Raw genomic sequence first — 12,431 nt, 5'->3', positions numbered from 1 at the left:
ACTCACAAATAACTCTGAATAGTCAAAGCAATCTTGAGAAATAATAATAACAGTAATAATGTGGTACTAGCATAAAAACAGACATATGGGCCAATGGAGCAGAATAGAGCCCAGAAATAAATGCACACATTTATGGTTAGTTGATTTTCAACAAAGATGCCAAGAAAACACAGTGGGCAAATGACAGTCTCTTAAATAAATAGTGTTGGGACAATCAGATAGTCACTTATAGAAGAATGAATTAGACCCCTATCTCCTACCATATACAAAAATCAACTCAAAACATATTAAAGACTTAGATATAAGACCCCCAAACTATAAAACTACTATAAGAAAATATAGAGGAAAAATGGCATGACATTGATCTTGACAGTGATTTTTTTTAATATGACCCCAAAAGCACTGTCAACTAAAGCAAAAAGAGACAGATTAGATTATATCAAATTAAAAAGCTTCTACACAGCAAGGGAAACAATCAAGAGTGAATAAACAACTTGCAGAAAATACAATATGGATTCATATCCAAAATAGGTAAGGAGCTGAAACAACTCAATAGCAAGAAAACAAATAACCCAATTTTTAAATGGGCAAAAAATGTGAATAGACATTTCCCAAAAGAGGACATACAAATGGCTAACAGGTCTATGAAAAAATGCTCGGCATTGCTCATCAGCAGAGAAATCCAAATTAAAAGCTATCACCTCACACAAGTTAAAATGGCTGTTATAAAAAAGTGAAAGATAACAAACATTGGAACAGATGTGAAGAAAAGAGAACCCTTTTACACTGTTGGTGGGAATGTAAATTAGTAGAGCCATTAAGGAAAATAGTATGGAGGTTTTTCAAAATATAAAAAATAGAATTACCATATGATCCAGCAATCACACTACTAGGTACACATCCAAAGGAAATGAAACCAATATGTTGAAGAAATATCTGCACTCCCATGTTCACTGTGGCATTGTTCACAATAGCCAAGATATGGAATCAACCTGAGTATTCATCAATGAATGAGTGGATAAAGAAAATACAACATAGAATACTATTCATACTATAAAAAGAAGAAAATCCTGTCATTTGGGACAACATGGATGAACCTGGAGGACATGATGCTAAACAAGCCAGGCACAGAAGGGGAAATATTATATGATCTCACTTGTATGTGGAATCCAAAAAAAGTTGAAGACTTACATATAAGACCCAAAACTCATAGAAAAGTTGAATTCATAATAGAGAGTAGAATGGTGGTTAGCATGGATTGGGGTATGGGGTGGTTGTAGGGTGAAGGAGACCTTGGTCAAAGGATACAAATTTCAGTTAGATTAGAGAACAAAATTCAAGAGATATATTGCACAACACGGTGACTATAGTTAACAACAATGTATTGTAGTTTTGAAAATTGCGGAGAGAATAGATTTTACATGTTCTTACCGCAAAAAAATGATAAGTATGTGAAGTATTGCATATGTTAATTAACTTCATTTAGCTAGTCCACAATGTATATATTTCAAAATATAATGCTACATGTGATAAATATGTACAATGTTTATTTCTAAATTAAAAGTAAACAGGAGGCGGGCGGAGCAAGATGGCCGAATAGGAGCGGCTCCAGTCTTCAACTCCCAGCGCCAGCGACACAGAAGACCGGTGATTTCAGCATTTTCAACTGAGGTACTGGGTTCATCTCACTGGGGAGTGCCGGAAGATCGGTACTGGTCAGCTGCTGCAGCCCGACCAGCGAGAGCTGAAGCAGGGCGAGGCATCGCCTCACCTGGGAAGCGCAAGGGGGAAGGGAATCCCTTTTCCTAGCCAGGGGAACTGAGACACACAACACCTGGAGAATCGGGTAACTCCCACCCCAATACTGCGCTTTGAGCAAACAGGCACACCAGGAGATCATATCCCACACCTGGCTGGGAGGGTCCCACACCCACGGAGCCTCCCTCATTGCTATCACAGCAGTCTGTGATCTACCGGCAAGGCAGCAGCGAGGCTGGGGGAGGGGCGCCCGCCATTGCTCAGGCTTAAGTAGGTAAACAAAGCTGCTGGGAAGCTCGAACTGGGTGGAGCTCACAGCAGCTCAAGGAAACCTGCCTGTCTCTGTAGACTCCACCTCTGGGGGCAGGGCACAGTAAACAATAACAAAGCAGCAGATACCTCTGCAGACCCAAACGACTCTGTCTGACAGCTTTGAAGAGAGCAGTGGATCTCCCGACACAGAGGTTGAGATCTGAGAAGGGACAGACTCCCTGCTCAAGCGGGTCCCTGACCCCTGAGTAGCCTAACTGGGAGACATCCCCCACTAGGGGCAGTCTGACACCCCACACCTCACAGGGTGGAGTACACCCCTGAGAGGAAGCTTCCAAAGCAAGAATCAGACAGGTACACTTGCTGTTCAGAAATATTCTATCTTCTGCAGTCTCTGCTGCTGATACCCAGGCAAACAGGGTCTGGAGTGGACCTCAAGCAATCTCCAACAGACCTACAGCTGAGGGTCCTGACTGTTAGAAGGAAAACTATCAAACAGGAAGGACACCTACACCAAAACCCCATCAGTACATCACCATCATCAAAGACCAGAGGCAGATAAAACCACAAAGATGGGGAAAAAGCAGGGCAGAAAAGCTGGAAATTCAAAAAACAAGAGCGCATCTCCCCCGGCAAAGGAGCGCAGCTCATCGCCAGCAACGGATCAAAGCTGGACGGAGAATGACTTTGACGAGATGAGAGAAGAAGGCTTCAGTCCATCAAATTTCTCAGAGCTAAAGGAGGAATTACGTACCCAGCGCAAAGAAACTAAAAATCTTGAAAAAAAAGTGGAAGAATTGACGGCTAGACTAATTAATGCAGAGAAGGTCATAAACGAAATGAAAGAGATGAAAAGCATGACACGAGAAATACATGACAAATGCACAAGCTTCAGTAACCGACTCGATCAACTGGAAGAAAGAGTATCAGCGATTGAGGATCAAATGAATGAAATGAAGCGAGAAGAGAAACCAAAAGAAAAAAGAAGAAAAAGAAATGAACAAAGCCTGCAAGAAGTATGGGATTATGTAAAAAGACCAAATCTCCGTCTGATTGGGGTGCCTGAAAGTGAGGGGGAAAATGGAACCAAGTTGGAAAACACTCTTCAGGATATCATCCAGGAGAACTTCCCCAACCTAGTAGGGCAGGCCAACATTCAAATCCAGGAAATACAGAGAACGCCACAAAGATACTCCTCGAGAAGAGCAACTCCAAGACACATAATTGCCAGATTCACCAAAGTTGAAATGAAGGAAAAAATCTTAAGGGCAGCCAGAGAGAAAGGTCGGGTTACCCACAAAGGGAAGCCCATCAGACTCACAGCAGATCTCTCGGCAGAAACTCTCCAAGCCAGAAGAGAGTGGGGGCCGATATTCAACATTCTTAAAGAAAAGAATTTTAAACCCAGAATTTCATATCCAGCCAAACTAAGTTTCATAAGTGAAGGAGAAATAAAATCCTTTACAGATAAGCAAATGCTTAGAGATTTTGTCACCACTAGGCCTGCCTTACAAGAGACCCTGAAGGAAGCACTCAACATGGAAAGGAACAACCAGTACCAGCCATGGCAAAAACATGCCAAAATGTAAAGACCATCGAGGCTAGGAAGAAACTGCATCAACTAACGAGCAAAATAACCAGTTAATATCATAATGGCAGGATCAAGTTCACACATAACAATCTTAACCTTAAATGTAAATGGACTAAATGCTCCAATGAAAAGACACAGACTGGCAAACTGGATAAAGAGTCAAGACCCATCAGTCTGCTGTATTCAGGAGACCCATCTCACACGCAGAGACATACATAGGCTCAAAATAAAGGGATGGAGGAAGATTTACCAAGCAAATGGAGAACAAAAAAAAGCGGGGGTTGCAATACTAGTCTCTGATAAAACAGACTTTAAACCATCAAAAATCAAAAGAGACAAAGAAGGCCATTACATAATGGTAAAGGGATCAATTCAACAGGAAGAGCTAACTATCCTAAATATATATGCACCCAATACAGGAGCACCCAGATTCATAAAGCAAGTCCTTAGAGACTTACAAAGAGACTTAGACTCCCATACAATAATAATGGGAGACTTCAACACTCCACTGTCAACATTAGACAGATCAACAAGACAGAAAGTTAACAAGGATATCCAGGAATTGAACTCATCTCTGCAGCAAGCAGACCTAATAGACATCTATAGAACTCTCCACCCCAAATCAACAGAATATACATTCTTCTCAGCACCACATCGTACTTACTCCAAAATTGACCACATAATTGGAAGTAAAGCACTCCTCAGCAAATGTACAAGAACAGAAATTATAACAAACTGTCTCTCAGACCACAGTGCAATCAAACTAGAACTCAGGACTAAGAAACTCAATCAAAACCGCTCAACTACATGGAAACTGAACAACCTGCTCCTGAATGACTACTGGGTACATAACGAAATGAAGGCAGAAATAAAGATGTTCTTTGAAACCAATGAGAACAAAGATACAACATACCAGAATCTCTGGGACACATTTAAAGCAGGGTGTAGAGGGAAATTTATAGCACTAAATGCCCACAAGAGAAAGCAGGAAAGATCTAAAATTGACACTCTAACATCGCAATTAAAAGAATTAGAGAAGCAAGAGCAAACACATTCGAAAGCTAGCAGAAGGCTAGAAATAACTAAGATCAGAGCAGAACTGAAGGAGATAGAGACACAAAAAACCCTCCAAAAAATCAATGAATCCAGGAGTTGGTTTTTTGAAAAGATCAACAAAATTGACAGACCACTAGCAAGACTAATAAAGAAGAAAAGAGAGAAGAATCAAATTGACGCAATTAAAAATGATAAAGGGGATATCACCACCGACCCCACAGAAATACAAACTACCATCAGAGAACACTATAAACACCTCTACGCAAATAAACTGGAAAATCTAGAAGAAATGGATAATTTCCTGGACACTTACACTCTTCCAAGACTAAACCAGGAAGAAGTTGAATCCCTGAATAGACCAATAGCAGGCTCTGAAATTGAGGCAACAATTAATAGCCTACCAACCAAAAAAAGTCCAGGACCAGATGGATTCACAGCTGAATTCTACCAGAGGTACAAGGAGGAGTTGGTACCATTCCTTCTGAAACTATTCCAATCAATAGAAAAAGAGGGAATCCTCCCTAACTCATTTTATGAGGCCAACATCATCCTGATACCAAAGCCTGGCAGAGATACAACAAAAAAAGAGAATTTTAGACCAATATCCCTGATGAACATCGATGCAAAAATCCTCAATAAAATACTGGCAAACCGGATTCAACAACACATCAAAAAGCTTATCCACCATGATCAAGTGGGCTTCATCCCTGGGATGCAAGGCTGGTTCAACATTCGCAAATCAATAAACATAATCCAGCATATAAACAGAACCAAAGACAAGAACCACATGGTTATCTCAATAGATGCAGAAAAGGCTTTTGACAAAATTCAACAGCCCTTCATGCTAAAAACGCTCAATAAATTCGGTATTGATGGAACGTACCTCAAAATCATAAGAGCTATTTATGACAAACCCACAGCCAATATCATACTGAATGGGCAAAAACTGGAAAAATTCCCTTTGAAAACTGGCACAAGACAGGGATGCCCTCTCTCACCACTCCTATTCAACATAGTGTTGGAAGTTCTGGCTAGGGCAATTAGGCAAGAGAAAGAAATCAGGGGTATTCAGTTAGGAAAAGAAGAAGTCAAATTGTCCCTGTTTGCAGATGACATGATTGTATATTTAGAAAACCCCATTGTCTCAGCCCAAAATCTCCTTAAGCTGATAAGCAACTTCAGCAAAGTCTCAGGATACAAAATTAATGTGCAAAAATCACAAGCATTCTTATACACCAATAACAGACAAACACAGAGCCAAATCATGAATGAACTTCCATTCACAATTGCTTCAAAGAGAATCAAATACCTAGGAATCCAACTTACAAGGGATGTAAAGGACCTCTTCAAGGAGAACTACAAACCACTGCTCAGTGAAATCAAAGAGGACACAAACAAATGGAAGAACATACCATGCTCATGGATAGGAAGAATCAATATCGTGAAAATGGCCATACTGCCCAAGGTAATTTATAGATTCAATGCCATCCCCATCAAGCTACCAATGGGTTTCTTCACAGAATTGGAAAAAACTGCTTTAAAGTTCATATGGAACCAAAAAAGAGCCCGCATCTCCAAGACAATCCTAAGTCAAAAGAACAAAGCTGGAGGCATCACGCTACCTGACTTCAAACTATACTACAAGGCTACAGTAACCAAAACAGCATGGTACTGGTACCAAAACAGAGATATAGACCAATGGAACAGAACAGAGTCCTCAGAAATAATACCACACATCTACAGCCATCTGATCTTTGACAAACCTGAGAAAAACAAGAAATGGGGAAAGGATTCCCTATTTAATAAATGGTGCTGGGAAAATTGGCTAGCCATCAGTAGAAAGCTGAAACTGGATCCTTTCCTTACTCCTTATACGAAAATTAATTCAAGATGGATTAGAGACTTAAATGTTAGACCTAATACCATAAAAATCCTAGAGGAAAACCTAGGTAGTACCATTCAGGACATAGGCATGGGCAAAGACTTCATGTCTAAAACACCAAAAGCAACGGCAGCAAAAGCCAAAATTGACAAATGGGATCTCATTAAACTAAAGAGCTTCTGCACAGCAAAAGAAACTACCATCAGAGTGAACAGGCAACCTACAGAATGGGAGAAAATTTTTGCAATCTACTCATCTGACAAAGGGCTAATATCCAGAACCTACAAAGAACTCAAACAAATTTACAAGAAAAAAACAAACAACCCCATCAAAAAGTGGGCAAAGGATATGAATAGACATTTCTCAAAAGAAGACATTCATACAGCCAACAAACACATGAAAAAATGCTCATCATCACTGGCCATCAGAGAAATGCAAATCAAAACCACAATGAGATACCATCTCACACCAGTTAGAATGGCGATCATTAAAAAGTCAGGAAACAACAGGTGCTGGAGAGGATGTGGAGAAATAGGAACACTTTTACACTGTTGGTGGGATTGTAAACTAGTTCAACCATTATGGAAAACAGTATGGCGATTCCTCAAGGATCTAGAACTAGATGTACCATATGACCCAGCCATCCCATTACTGGGGATATACCCAAAGGATTATAAATTATGCTGCTCTAAAGACACATGCACACGTATGTTTATTGCAGCACTATTCACAATCGCAAAGACTTGGAATCAACCCAAATGTCCATCAGTGACAGATTGGATTAAGAAAATGTGGCACATATACACCATGGAATACTATGCAGCCATAAAAAAGGATGAGTTTGTGTCCTTTGTAGGGACATGGATGCAGCTGGAATCCATCATTCTTAGCAAACTATCACAAGAACAGAAAACCAAACACCGCATGTTCTCACTCATAGGTGGGAACTGAACAATGAGATCACTTGGACTCGGGAAGGGGAACATCACACACCGGGGCCTATCATGGGGAGGGGGGATGGGGGAGGGATTGCATTGGGAGTTATACCTGATGTAAATGACGAGTTGATGGGTGCAGCACACCAACAGGGCACAAGTATACATATGTAACAAACCTGCACGTTATGCACATGTACCCTACAACTTACAGTATAATAATAATAAATAAATTAAAAAAAAAAAAAAAAGTAAACAGGAAAAGAACGAAAATGGCGAATGAATCCTGTGCCTTCAAATGAGATATCCAGGTTCTCTCACTGAGACTGACTAGGTGGTTGGTGGGATCCATGCAGAGTGAGGAAAAGCAGGGTGGAGTGGAGTGACAGCCCACCGAGGACCTGCACAGGGAAGAGGGAAGCTCCCACTCCCAGCCAAGAGGAAGGGTGAGTGATGGTGCTACCTTGCCTGGGAAACCACACTTTCTCTACTGATCTGTGCAACCTGTGGATCAAGAGATCCCCTTATGAGCCCACGTCACCACGACCTTGGGTCCCAAGAACATAGCTATGCAGACTCTAGGCAGCAGGCTGGAGACTGCCTAAGATGACTGAATTCCTGGAGTAGAGGGGCTGCAGCCATCACTGCAGCTCCAGTCGGCAATTTTCCCTGCAGGTACCAGGGAGACTGGGCAGTTTGGACTGGGAGGAATTCCCCACAGTACAGCGGCTATGGCAGATCGTGACCAGATTGCTTCTTTAGGTGGGAACCAGATCCATCCCTCCTCACCAGACTGGGCCTCCCTGTGTGAATTTCAGCAACTGCAGCCAGGGGTTTAAGGACAGAACTCTGACCTCCTTGGGATGGAGCCCTTTGCAGGGAGGGGTGGCCACATTCTCCATGGTTCAGTGGACATAGTCTTTCCTGCCTGGTGGCTCTGAAGAGTCCAGGCAGTCTGGACGAGGGGCATTTGCCCCCAACGCAGTGCACCCACTCTGCCAAGGGACAGCCAGAGTGCTTCATTAAGCGGGTCTCTGATCCTGTGCCTCCTGACTGGGTGAGACCCCACAACAGAGGTTGTCAGAAACCTTGTACAAGAGCATTCCCACGGCATCAGGTCAGTGCCCCTCTGGGATGGAGATCCCAGAAAAAGGAGCAGGCAGCCATCTTTGCTGTTCTGTAGCCTCCTCTGGTGACACCTTCAAGTGTGGGAAGGACCCAGAAAAATAGAGTCTGGAATGGACCTCCAGCAAACCACAGTAGCCCTACAGAAGAGGGGCCTGACTGTTAAAAGAAAAACAAGCAAACAACAGAAAGCAATAACATCAATAACATCAACAAAAAAGATCCCACACAAACCCCATCCAAAGGTCAGCAGCTTCAAAGATAAGCTCACAAAGATGAGAAAGAATCAATGCAAAACTGCTGAAAACTCAAAAGGCCAGAGTGCCTTTTCTCCTTCAAATGATCACAACACCTCTCCAGCTAGGGCACAGAACTGGGCTGAAGCTGAGATGGATGAACTGACAGAAGTAGGTTTCAGAAGGTGGGTAATAATGAACTTTGCTGGACAAAAGGAGCTTGTTCTAACCCAATCCAAAGAAGCTAAGAACGATGATAAAACGTTACAGGAGCTCTTAATCAGAATAACCAGTTTAGAGAGAAACACAAATGACCTGATGGAGCTGAAAAACACAACACAATAAAATCACAGTGCAACCACAAGTATCAATAGCTGGACAGACCAAGTGGAGGCAAGAATCTCAGCCTTGAAGACAATTTTGCTGAAGTAAGACAGGCAGACAAGATTAGAGAAAAAAGAATGAAAAGGAACAAACAAAACCCTCAAGAACTATGGGATTATGTAAAAAGACTGAACCTATGACTTATTGGGGTACCTCAAAGAGACAGAGAGAACAAAACCAAGTTGATAAACATACTTCAGGATATTATCCAAAACTTCCCCAATCTAGCAAGACAGGCCAACATTCAAATTCAGGAAATCCAGAGAACCCCAGTAAGATACTCCATGAGAAAAATTAGCCTGAAGACAAATAATCATCAGATTCTCCAATGTCAAAATGAAGGAAAAAATGTTAAGGGCAGTCAGAGAGAAAGGCCAGGTCACCCACAAAAGGAAGCCCATCAGACTAACAGTGGATCTGTCTGCAGAAACCCCACAAGCCAGAAGAGATTGGGGGCCAATGTCCAACATTTTTAAAGAAAAAAATTTCCAACCCAGAATTTTATACCTGGCCAAACCAAGTTTCATAAGTGATGGAGAAATAAGATCCTTTTCAGACAAGCAAATGCTGAGGGAATTCATCACCAGCAGACCTGCCTTGCAAGAGCTTCTGAAGGAAGCACTAAATATGAAAAGGAAAAACCATTACCAGCCACTACAAAAACACACTGATGTACACAGATCAATCACACTATGAAACAACCACATAAGTCTGCAGAATAGTCAGCTAGCATCATGATGACAGGATCAAATTCACATATAACAATATTAACTTTAAATGTAAATGGGATAAATGCCCCAATTAAAAAACAGCAGAATGGCAAGGTGAATAAACAGTCAAGACCCATTGGTGTGCTATATTAGAGAGACCCATCTCACATACAAAGACACACACAGGCTCAAAATAAAGGAATAAAGGAAAATTTACTAAGCAAATGGAAAGCAGAAAAAAACAGGGGTTGCAAATCCCAATTTCTGACAAAACAGACTTTAACTCAACAAAGATAAAAAAAAAGACAAAGAAGAGCATTACATAATGCCTTTATATAATGGGTAAAGGGTTTAGTTCAATAAGAAGTGCTAACTATCCTAAATATATATGCAACCAATACAGGAGCAACCAGATTCATAAAACAAATTCTTAGAGACCTAGAAAGAGATATAGACTCTCCACCATAACATTGGGAGACTTTAACACCCCACTGTCAGTAGACAGATCATTGAGACAGAAAATTAACAAAGATATCCAGGACTTGAACTCAGCTCTGGATCAAGTGGACCTAACAGATACCTACCAAACTCTCTACCCCAAAACAAGAGAACATACATTCTCCTTGACGCCACATGGCACTTACTCTAAAATTGATCACATAATTGGAAGTAAAACACTCCTCAGCAAAAGCAAAATAACTGAAATCATAACAAACAGTCTCTCAGACCACAGTACATCAAATTAGAACTCAAGATTAAGAAATTCACTCAAAACCACACAACTACATGGAAATTGAACAACCTGCTCTTGAATAATTCCTGGGAAATAGTGAAATTAAGGCAGAAATAATCAAGAAGTTCTTTCAAACTAATTAGAAGAGATAATGTACCAGAATCCCTGAGACACAGCTAAAGTAGTGTTAAGAGGGAAATTTATAACACTAAAGGCTCACATCAAAAATCTAGAAAGATCTCAAATCGACATCCTAACATCACAACTAAAAGAACTAGAGAACCAAGAGCAAACAAATCCCAAAGGTGGCAGAAGACAAGAAACAACCAAAATCAGAGCTGAACTGCAGGAAATACAGACATTAAAAACCCTTCAAAAAAAAAAAAATCAACAGATCCAGGGGCTGTTTTTGTTTTGGAAAAAAAATAAAATAAAATAGATAGACTGTTAGCTAGACTAATAAAGAAAAGAGAGAAGAATCAAATAGATACAATAAAAAATGATAAAGGGGATATCACCACTGACCCTACAGAAATACAAACAACCATCAGAGAATACTATACACACCTCTATACAAATAAACTAATAAGCCTAGAAGAAATGGATAAATTCCTGGACAAACACACCTTCCCAAGACTGAACCAGGAAGAAGCTGAATCACTGAATAGACCAATAATAAGTTCTGAAATTGAGGCGGTAATAAATAGCCTACCGATCAAAAAAATCCCAGGACCAGACAGATTTACAGCTGAATTCTATCAGAGGTACATAGAGGAGCTGGTACCATTTCTTCTGAAACTATTGCAAACAACTGAAAAGGAGGGACTCCTCCCTAACCTATTTTATGAGGCCAGTATCATCCTAATACTAGAACTTGGCAGAGATACAACAAAAAAGAAAACTTCAGGCCAATATCCTTGATGAACACTGTTGCAAAAATCCTCAATAAAGTACTGGCAAACCGAACCCAGCAGCACATCAAAAAGTGTATCCACCACAGTAAAGTTGGCTTCATGCCCAGGATGCAAGGCTGGTTCAACATAAACATGTCAATAAAAGTAATTCATCACAAAAACAGAACTAAAGATAAAAACCACATGATTATATCAATAGACACAGAAAAAGCCTTCAATAAAATTCAACATCTCTTCATGTTAAAAACTCTCAATAAACTAGATATTGAAGGAACATACCTCAAAATAATAAGAGCTATTTATGACAAACCCATAGCCAACATCATACTGAATGGGCAAACACTGAAAACATAACTTTTGAAAACAGGCACAAGACAAGGATGCCCTCTCACACCACTCCTATACAACATAGTATTGGAACTTCTGGCCAGGGCAATCAGTCAAGAGAAAGAAATAAAGCATATTCAAATAGGTAGAGAGGAAGTCAAATTATATTTGTTTGCATATGACATGATCTTATATCTAGAAAACCCCATCATCTCAGCACAAAAGCTTTTTAAGTTGATAAGCAACTTCAGCAAAATCTCAGGATATAAAATAAGTGTACAAAAATTGCTAGCATTCCTATACACCAACAACAGGCAAGCAGACAGCCAAATCACAAATGAACTCCTATGTACAATTGCTACAAAAAGAATAAAATAGGCTGGGTATGGTGGTTCACACCTGTAATCCTAGCACTTTGGGAGGGCAGAGCGGGTGGATTGCCTGAGCTCAGCAGTTCAAACCCAGCCTGTGGAACACGGTGAAACCCCATCTCTACTAAAAATACAAAAA

The sequence above is a fragment of the Papio anubis genome, chromosome 3 (genome assembly GCF_008728515.1).
Source record: "Papio anubis isolate 15944 chromosome 3, Panubis1.0, whole genome shotgun sequence".
Classification (NCBI taxonomy): Eukaryota; Metazoa; Chordata; class Mammalia; order Primates; family Cercopithecidae; genus Papio; species Papio anubis.
This window is presented reverse-complemented; position numbering follows the sequence as displayed.